Source organism: Haematobia irritans, chromosome 5, assembly GCF_050003625.1.
Source record: "Haematobia irritans isolate KBUSLIRL chromosome 5, ASM5000362v1, whole genome shotgun sequence".
In the NCBI taxonomy this organism is placed as follows: Eukaryota; Metazoa; Arthropoda; class Insecta; order Diptera; family Muscidae; genus Haematobia; species Haematobia irritans.
The window spans coordinates 22,564,747-22,576,089 of NC_134401.1; the positions used below are offsets into that span (position 1 = coordinate 22,564,747).

The 11,343-nt window shown below is 21.4% G+C and overlaps 1 protein-coding gene across 3 annotated transcripts in view; it reads left to right on the top strand.

The window, feature by feature from the left end:
• mam (neurogenic protein mastermind) overlaps positions 1–11,343 on the top strand; it is a 217,808-nt gene that overhangs the window by 128,731 nt on the left and 77,734 nt on the right. The window lies entirely within an intron of this gene.

Consider the following 11,343-nt stretch of genomic DNA (forward strand, 5'->3'; position numbering starts at 1 on the left):
CTAATTTCTTCAATAATACCTAATTATGGTAATCTTTAGGTGGGAATTTTGTCCATATAAATAAAGCTAATTCTGGGATTATATGCTAACACAAGTTATCTCTCACGAGTTGTAGGTTATGTTCCCACATAATCAAACATGATGTGTGAACTTCTAACTGAATACACAATGTAGGATAGTTTCCGTTGGAACATTCCACTAAACTGGAGCAAGCAAGCAAGTGTCCAGACAAAACTTGGAAATGAATGAAGGTGGAATGAAAAACAAAAAGTCAAACAATTAACATAAAATTCGCACATAAGAAAATAAAAATGGATGAGAAAAAAATCAAGAAATTAATTCACAATAAAACATAAACAACGGCTATGATTGTGGATGTTGCTGTTTTTTACTCGATCCAACCATATGAAACTTTTTACTCCCTCCTTACAGTTCATTTTAACATCAAAACTCAGCTCAAAATCTGATTAGCAGCTTCTGTAAATGTTTGAAAAATGCCCATGATATTCTCTCAATCCATAACATTGGATTAAAGCATATCTGTATAACATGGCAAGCGAGTATGTACTCCTCCAGTTATTCTCTTCTGTTTTTTTATTCATTCATTCATACTTGCATTGGGGTACAAAAGTAAAAAATAAAAAAACAACGTAATGATTTCTTGATTTTTCTTTTATTTGGCTTTTTTTAAGTGTTTGCTTTTGTTTTTGGTTTTGTGCCTAGCTGCTGTACTCTTCCTCTCTCAGTCTAGTTGCTGGTTTTATTGTGTCAAGGTTCGTGGCACAATTCTACCGTGCAACACAGTTGTGGACGAAATGAAATAAAAACCAAGAAAAACAAAACATAATAATAATTTTTGTTTTGAGCAATTTGCTCAAGCAAAATATTTCTATAGTTTTTTTGGAGAATTAAATAATTGTGACAAATTTTAGCATAGTATATGCAATGAAACAATATTAAAAAATAGTGCTAATAAGGAGGGGGTTTGTTTCCATTGGTGGAAATAGCAATGGGTGCTTATTGTCTATTGCAACCAGGGTTGCCATTTTGGTCCGATCGGACCAAATTGATCCAAAAAAATATTCATTTTTAAATTTGGTCCAATTGGTTGATTTTGAGTCCATTTTCGTCAAATCGGTAATCTATTCAAAATTTTTTATAGAAATAAAATGTTGACAAAATTTTCTGAAATTTCTATAGAAATAAACAAAACACAATTTGCTACAGAAATAAAATTTTGCCAAATTTTTTACCGAAATAAACTAATTTTTTTTTGTATAGATACAAAAAAAAATTATATAGAAAGAAAATTTTGCAAAATTTTTATATAGATATAAAATTTTGCGATAACTTTCTATAGAAATAAAATTTTAACAACATTTTCTATCGAATAAAATATTGACAAAATTTTCTATAGAAATAAAATTCGTACAAAATTTCCTAAAAAAATAAATGTTGATACAATTTTTCTATAGAAATGAAGTTTTGACAAACTTTTCTAATGAACTAAATTTTCTGTAGAAATAAAAGTTTGACAAATTCTCTATCTAAATAAAATATTGACACAATTTTCTATAGAAATAAAATTTTGACAATATTTCCTAAAAAAATGAAATTTTGACAAAATTTTTCTATAGAAATGAAGTTTTGACAAAATTTTCTAATGAACTAAAATTTTAACAAAGTTTTTTTTTTTTACAGAAATAAAATTTTAACAATTTTTTTTACAGAAATAAAATTTTGACAAAATTTTCTACAGATATAATATTTTTCAACATTTTCTATAGTTATAAAATTTTGACGACATTTTCCATAGAAGTAAATGACAAAATTTTCTAATGAACAAAAATTTTAACAAAGTTTCCTACAGAAATACAATTTTCACAAAATTTTCTACAAAAATAAAATTTTGATAAAATTTTCCACAGAAATAAAATTTTGACAAAATTTTCTATAGAAATAAACAAAACAAAATTTACTACAGAGAAAAAAATTTGTCAAAATTTTTAACAGAAATAAACTAAAAAAAAAATTTGTATAGATACAAAAAAAATTTATATAGGAAGAAAATTTTGTAAAATTTTTATATAGAAATAAAATTTTGCGATAACTTTCTATAGAAATAAAAGTTTGACAAATTCTCTATCGAATAAACTATTGACAAAATTTTCTATAGAAATAAAATTCTGACAAAATTTCCCAAAACATTAAATTTTGACAAAATTTTTCTATAAAAACGAAGTTTTGACAAAATTTTTTAATGAACTAAAATTTTAGCAAAGTTTTTTTACAGAAATAAAATTTTAACAAAGTTTTTTTACAGAAATAAAATTTTGACAAAATTTTCTACAGATGAATTTTATATCTGTAGAAAATTTTGTCAAAATTTTCTATAGTTATAAAATTTTGACGACATTTTCAATGGAAGTAAGTGACAAAATTTTCTAATGAACTAAAATTTTAACAAAGTCTGTGGAAAATCCACAGAAATAAAATTTTGATAAAATTTTCTACAGAAATAAAATTTTGACAAAATTTTCTATGGAAATAACAAAATTTACTACAGAAAAAAAAATTTGTCAAAATTTTTACAGGAATAAACTAAATTTTTTTTTTTTTTGATAGATACAAAAAAATTTATATAGGAAGAAAATTTTGTAAAATTTTTATATAGAAATAAAATTTTGCGATAACTTTCTATAGAAATAAAAGTTTGACAAATTCTCTATCGAATAAACTATTGACAAAATTTTATATAGAAATAAAATTCTGACAAAATTTTCTAAAACATGAAATTTTGACAAAATTTTTTTATAGAAATGAAGTTTTGACAAACTTTGCTAATGAACTAAAATTTTAACAAAGTTTTTTTACAAAAATAAAATTTTGACAAAATTTTTACAGATATAATTTTTTTTTTTTCAAAATTATCTAGAGTTATAAAATTTTGATGACATTTTCAATTTCTAATGAACTAAAATTTTAACAAAGTTTTCTACAGAAATAAAATTTTCACAAAATTTACTACAGAAATAAAATTTTCACAAAATTTACTACAGAAATAAAATTTTGACAAACTTTTTTATATAGAAATAAACAAAACAAAATTTACTACAGAAAAAGAAATTGTCAAAATTTTTTACAGAAATAAACTAAATTTTTTTTTTTTGTATAGATAGAAAAAAAATGTATATAGGAAGAAAATTTTTATATAGAAATAAAATTTTGCGATAACTTTCTATACAAATTAAAGGTTTGACAAATTCCCTATCGAATAAAATATTGAAAAAAATTTTCTATAGAAACAAAACTCTGAGAAAATTTTCTAAAAAATGAAATTTTGACAACATTTTTCTATAGAAATGAAGTTTTGACAAAATGTTCTAATGAACTAAAATTTTAACAAAGTTTTTTTTTTACAGAAATACAATTTTGACAAAGTTTGTTTACAGAAATAAAATTTTCACAATATTTACTACAGATATAAAATTTGTCAAAATTTTCTATAGTTATAAAATTGTGGCGACATTTTCCATAGAAGTAAATGACAAAATTTTTTAATGAACTAAAATTTTAACAAAGTTTCCTACAGAAATACAACTTTTACAAAATTTTCAACAGAAATAAAATTTTGACAAAATTTTATATAGAAATAAATAAGACAAAATTTACTACAGAAAAAAAAATTGTCAAATTTTTTTACAGAAATAAACTAAAAAATTTGTTTTGTATAGATACAAAAAAAAAAATTATATAGGAAGAAAATTTTGTAAAATTTTTATATAGAAATAAAACTTTGCGATAACTTTCTATAGAAATAATAGTTTGACAAATTCTCTATCGAATAAAATATTGACAAAATTTTCTTAAAAAAATGAAATTTTGACAAAATTTTTCTATAGAAATTAAGTTTTGACAAAATTTTCTAATGAACTAAAATTTTAACAAAGTTCTTTTTCAGAAATAAATTTTGACAAAATTTTCTACAGATATATTTTTTTCAAAATTATTTATAGTTAAAAAATTTTGTCAAAATTTTCTATAGTTATAAAATAAATTTTCACTCTATTTTCTACAGAAATAAAATTTTCACAAAATTTTCTACAGAAAGAAAATTTTCACAAAATTTTCTACAGAAATAAAATTTTTTCAAAATTTTCTATAGAAATAAAATTTTCGCAAAATTGTCTACAGAAATAAAATTTTGACAACATTTTTTTATAGAAACAAAAATTTGACAAAATTTTCTATGGAAGAAAATTTTTGGAAAAATTTTAACTTTTAAATTATATTAATTTAAATTGGAAAAATAGTCCGCTGGTACGATTCAATTTTTTATAGAAATAAAAGTTTGACAAAATTTTTTATGGAAGAAAAATTTTGGAAAAATTTTATCTTGTAAATTATATTAATTTAATTGGGAAAAATGGTCTGCTGGTACGAATTTGGTCGAATTTTGGAAAAAAATGTTGGTCCAAAATAAAAATTCATTGTGGCAACGCTGATTGCAAGTCTGCTTCTGTGGAAAATTATAGCTATCTCGGCTGTTGAGGGTGCTTAAAATGTTATTAATGTTCCTGCAATCACACCTAAAAACTATTTAATCGGGACAAAAGGCGTTAAAAATGTACATATTTTGAACGAAACGTAAAAACTATAACTTTAGAATGCTTGGAAATTGTAATGTCATTGCCATACGCATTGTAATTAATTAGATCATAAATTCTGAAAATTTATTTGTAATAAATTTCTATTTTGCACATTATTTAATTATTGTTTTTGTACTCCTCTGCAATACTCGCAAATATACAATAACATATCTTTGTGTTTTTTTTTTTGTATTTGACTTTGATAATTTTACACTTACTGTTGAAGAGTGGCATTAATAGGTCTATAAATTAAATAATAACAACAGAGATAAAAATTATTTCAAAAAAAGTCAATAAGTTAGCTTTACATAAAATATGATGATGCATAATTTTATTAAGGTTCTCTTGGTTGGTAGTGGTAGTGTTTTTAATACCGATGCCATCACTAAAATGCACATAAATCTCCAAACAATGTTGCAGTCGTTGAGCAATGGAATATCCAATTGGAATATAAATGAATATGCTAATATGATATAAGTTAAATATTTTAAATAAAAAAAAATAAACAAAACTGATGTATTTATACGTATCTAATTGCTGTCGATATTTGTAAAATTAAAAAAAAAAACCGTGGCCATACATCAAAACTCTAATTTTTGATTTAGATCACTTTGCAATTATGCCAAGGCTTTTATTGGTATCTCTTCGCCCTCTTGTTTTTGTTGCAATGAGCGTTATAAATCGCATGTAAAAGGAGAAAATAGTTAACAGTCTATTGAGATGTGGGAGAGAGAGAATGAGTGTTAAACGCATTTGTGTACAACCGATTACCGTTATTCGGCTCACATTATTAGATTATCAAATCTACTTCATTTTACGAATTAATTTAAATTAAATTATAATTATAATTAGAAACACTTCAATTAAATTGATATATTGGATTAAAAGGGGATTATAATGGAATTATTTCTATAGTAACTCTGAGAGTATCCGCAGACGATAATATTTACAGTGAAACCTCTCGAAAGTGAATACCCACGCTCGCCTAAATTTTATCCAGGTGTTGAGAGGTGTCGAGTTATAAGAGGTTAATTATAATGTGTTAATATAGCAAACATCTCACGACAATTGTCCACTTTTGCGAGGTGTCTGGTTTTCAGAGTGTCCAAGTTTGAGCGGTTTCAATGTATTTAAAAAAGGGCTACATATGGCGATTTTGAATTTTTATAATTACCCTCATCTCAAAAATATTATAAATTAGAAAAGTCGATTTTTGAAAAGATCGAAAAATCGAAAAGTGCAATTTTCCAATATTTAAAAATTCCGAAATTCGAATCGTCGAATCGAAAAGTCTACTTATCCAAATTTTTAATTTAGTTACAATCCCTATTTTATTTTCATAAATTTTTCGTATTTTACTTGTACCGAATAAAAAACAACTTCGGCCTGACTTTTCATCTGCATACAACTATGTAAACCAGATGGCACTCTTTACCACCCCCATACTCCTACCATTCGGCAAACGCAATATAAAAATAAAATTATAAATATCAACAATAATAAATTAAGATTTTTTTGTTTTGCGATGAGCTGCCGGCGGCCAGCCACACTTTGGTTTTATACAAATGAATATTGCAGATATTTGTATTAGCAGTTTGGTTCGTTTTTTCTCTTGCTTAAGCTTTTTGTAAAATTTTTATTTTTTGTTTTGTTTTTACATTTGAGATTTTTTGTTTTTGTTGTAGTTTTTCTATTAATTTCCATTTATTTCTGCATTGAACACCAGTAGCAAGAGAATCACTAGCCCAGCATTACCCCCTTGCTGTTTTGTTTTTCTTATTTTCATTATTTTTCCTATAATATCGAGATTTATGGCAATGTCGTTTTAAGTTTCTCCATCTCTCTCTCTCTCTCTCGCACTTGTTTGTTTTTGTCTTTATTATTATTTAATAATAATAAAACTTATTTTTTTTACACATTTCAACGCTACGTGACATATTGAATGATAAGGAAATGCGATGAAATGCCATCATCATTTCTTGGGAAAATAGTAACATAACAAAGAATTTTATATAGAGATAGTTCCGGCTCAAGAGCATACGACAAAGAGAGCAGGGGTATGAGAGATGATGGATGAAAATGATTTTGATGAGGTGTTGGGCTATATATGCAGTATAGTTATCAGCATTGTAAAGTGATGCTCTATAAAGAATTTTACATGGAATTTATATTTTCTAGTTAATCTTTGTTTGGTTACTGATTTATTTTTCAATAAAATTCCAGTATTTGATCAAAAGCAAAATTCCATTTAATGTGATTTGTGAATAGCGAAAAATCAAGGATCTATACGAATAATGAAATAGTTTGTTTTAATGAAATAGGCCCCTTTGCCAAAATATATTTTTGTGAAGGGCAAGGACTTTTTTTATTAAAAATAGAGAGAATTTTAAATGTAATTAATTGGAGAAATCAAATACAGGTCGAATACAATAAAAACAAGTTTGTAACGTAATTAATTATCTTATTTTTATTAATTTCATAGCTTCTTTTATCTATATTATTTTCATGAATGTACAACCTAAATTTGAAGTTGGGAGTTGTCCTCAAATTATCTTTATTAAAAAAAAAAAAAAAAACATTTCCTAGGCCCGCTGTCAACAGCAACATGCTTTGGTGAAAATTAAAGTCTTTGTCACTTAAGCCAAAAATGATCTACCGAAATTTGGAGAAAATTTTACTAAACAAAAAATCTTATTTTGAAAATTTTTCCTATAGAAAATGTAGAAAATTTTGTCAAAATTTTTTATTTCTAAAGAAAATTTTGTTAAAATTTTACTTTTAAAGAAAATTTTGTTAAAATTTTACTTTTAAAGAAAATTTTGTTAAAATTTTATTTCTAAAGAAAGTTTTTTCAAACTTTTATTTCTATAGAAAATTTTGTCAAAATATTATTCTGAAGGAAATTTTGTTAAAATTTTATTTCTAAAGAAAGTTTTTTCAAACTTTTATTTCTATAGAAAATTTTGTCAAAATATTATTCTGAAGGAAATTTTTGTCAAAATTTTATTTCTAAAGAAAATTTTATTAAACTTTTATTGCTAAAAAAAATTTGTTAACTTTTTTCTATAGAAAGTTTTGTCAAAAATGTTTTTCTATAGAAAATTTTTTCAACATTTTATATATAGAGAAAATTTTGTAAACATTGTATTTCGTTAACAACTTTTGACATGATTATATTTCTATAGAAAATTTTGTCAAAAATTTATTTCTAAAGAAAATTTTTATAAAATTTTATTTCTATAGAAAATTTTGTTAAAAGTTTATTTCTATAGAAAATTTTGTCAAAATGTTATATCTATAGAAAATTTTGTCAAAATTTTTTATTTCCAAAGAAAATTTTGTTAAAATTTTACTTTTAAAGAAAATTTTGTTAAAATTTTACTTTTAAAGAAAATTTTGTTAAAATTTTATTTCTAAAGAAAGTTTTTTCAAACTTTTATTTCTATAGAAAATTTTGTCAAAATATTATTCTGAAGGAAATTTTGTCAAAATTTTATTTCTAAAGAAAATTTTATTTTTGACATGATTGTATTTCTATAGAAAATTTTTTCAAAAATTTATTTCTAAAATTTTTATAAAAATTTTTATAAAATTTTATTTCTATAGAAAATTTTGTTAAAACTTAATTTCTATAGAAAATTTTGTCAAAATTTTATATCTATAGAAAGTTTTGTCAAAATTTTTTTTCTATAGAAAATTTTGTTAAAATTTTATTTCTATAGAAAAATTTGTAAAAATTGTATTTCTTTAACAAATTTTGTCATGATTGTATTTCTATTTTGTCAAGATTTTATTTTTTCTATAGAAAGTTTTGTCAAATTTTTTTTGCTATAGAAAATTTTGTCAAAATTTTATATCTAGAGAAAATTTTGTAAAAGTTGTATTTCTTTAACAAATTTTGACATGATTGTATTTCTATAGAAAATGTTGTCAAGATTTTATTTGTAAAGAAAATTTTGTCAACATTTTATTTCTATAGAAAATGTTGTCAAAATTTTATTTCTAAAGAAAATTTTGTTAAAATTTCATATCTATAGAAAATTTTGTCAAAATTTTTTTCTATAGAAAATTTTGTAAAAATTGTATTTATTTAACAAATTTTGACATGATTGTATTTCTATAGAAAATTTTGTCAAGATTTTATTTGTAAAGAAAATTTTGTCAACATTTTATTTGTATAGAAAATTTTGTCAAAATTTTATTTTTAAAGAAAATTTTGTTAAAATTTTATATCTATAGAAAATTTTGTCAAAATTTTTTTTCTATACAAAATTTTGTAAAAATTGTATTTCTATAGAAAATTTTGTCAAAATTTTATTTCTATAGAAAGTTTTGTCAAAATTTTTTTTTTTCTATAGAAAATTTTGTAAAAATTGTATTTCTTTAACAAATTTTGTCATGATTGTATTTCTATAGAAAATTTTGTCAAGATTTTATTTGTCAAGATTTTATTTTTTCTATAGAAAGTTTTGTCAATTTTTTTTCTTCTCTAGAAAATTTTGTCAAAATTTTATATCTAGAGAAAATTTTGTACAAATTGTATTTCTTTAACAAATTTTGACATGATTGTATTTCTATAGAAAATTTTGTCAAGATTTTATTTGTAAAGAAAATTTTGTCAACATTTTATTTCTATAGAAAATTCTGTCAAAATTTTATTTCTAAAGAAAATTTTGTTAAAATTTTATATCTATAGAAAATTTTGTTAAAATTTTATTTCTATAGAAAATTTTGTAAAAATTTGATTTCTATAGAAAATTTTGTAGAATTTTATTTCTATAGAAAGTTTTGTCAAAAATTTTTTTTTATAGAAAATTTTGTAAAAATTGTATTTGTTTAACAAATTTTGTCATGATTGTATTTCTATAGAAAATTTTGTTAAGATTTTATTTGCAAAGAATATTTTGTTAAAATTTTATTTCTAAAGAACATTTTTTCAAAATTTTATTTCTATAGAAAATTTTGTCCAAAGTTGTTTTGTTAACATTTTATTTCTTTAGAAAATGTTGTCAAAATTTTATTTCTATAACAAATTTTCTCAAAAATGTATTTCTATACAAAGTATTGTCAAAATTTTATTTCTATAAAAAATTTTGTCAAATTTTTATTCTTTTTTCTATAGAAAGTTTTGTAAAAATTTTATTTCTATAGAAAATTTTGTTAAAATTTTATTTCTATAGAAAATTTTGTTAAAATTTTCTTTCTATAGAAAATGTTGTCAAAATTTTATTTCTATAGAAAATTTTGTCAAAATTTTATTTCTATAGAAAGTTTTGTCAAAATTTTATTTCTATAGAAAATTTTGTAAAAATTTTATTTTTCTAGGAAATTTTGTCAATATTTTATTTGTTTCTTTGAAAGAAAATTTTGTTAATTTTTTTTTCTAAAGAACACTTTTTTCAAAATTTTATTTCTATAGAAAATTTTGTACAAATTTGTTTCTACAGAAAATTTTGTTAATGTTTTATTTCTTTAGAAAATTTTGTCAAAATTTTATTTCTATAACAAATTTTGTCAAAAATTTATTTCTATACAAAGTATTGTCAAAATTTTATTTCGCTACGAAATTTTGTCAAAATTTTATTTGTTTCTTTGAAAGAAAATTTTGTTAAAATTTTATTTCTAAAGAACATTTTTTGAAAATTTTATTTCTATATAAAATTTTGTCCAAATTTGTTTCTACAGAAAATTTGATTAAAATTTTATTTGTTTAGAAAATTTTGTCAAAATTTTATTTCTATAGCAAATTTTGTCAAAATTTTATTTCTATAGAAAATTTTGTCAAATTTTTATTCTTTTTTCTATAGAAAATTTTGTCAAAATTTTATTTCAAACGGAAATTTTGTTAAAATTTCATTTTTATAGAAAATTTTGTTAAAGTTTAATTTTTATAGAAAATTTTGTCAAAATTTTATTTCTATTTAAAATTTTGTCAAATTTTGTGAAAATTTTATTTCTAAAGGACATTTTTTCAAAAATTTATTTCTATAGAAAATTTTGTCTAAATTTGTTTCTACAGAAAATTTTATTAAAATTTTATTTCTTTAGAAAATTTTGTCAACATTTTATTTCTATAGCAAATTTTGTCAAAATTTTATTTCTATACAAAGTTTTGTAAAAATTTTATTTCTCTAGAAAATTTTGTCAACATTTTATTTCTTTCTTTGAAAGAAAATTTTGTTAAAATTTTATTTCTAAAGAGCATTTTTGGAAAATTTTATTTCCATTGAAAATTTTGTTAAAATTTTATTTCTAAAGAAAATTTTGTTAAAATTTTATTTTTTAGAAAATGTTGTCAAAATTTTATTTCTATAGCAAATTTTGTCAAAAATTTATTTCTATACAAAGTTTTGTCAAAATGTTATTTCTATAAAAAATTTGTCAAATTTTTATTCTTTTTTCTATAAAAAATTTTGTCAAAATTTTATTTCAAAAGAAAATTTTGTCTAAATTTAATTTTTATAGAAAATATTGTTAAAATTTCATTTTTATAGAAAATTTTGTTAAAATTTTATTTCTACAGAAAATTTTGTCAACATTTTATTTCGGTAGAAAATTTTATTTCTATAGAAAATTCTTCCAAACAGTAAAAAATCTAACATTTTGTCGAACTGTGGAAACCGTGCTTTGGATCCAAGTAAAATTTTTTATGAGTCTATAATTAAGGCTTAAAATCAATTGATCTTAACAAGAA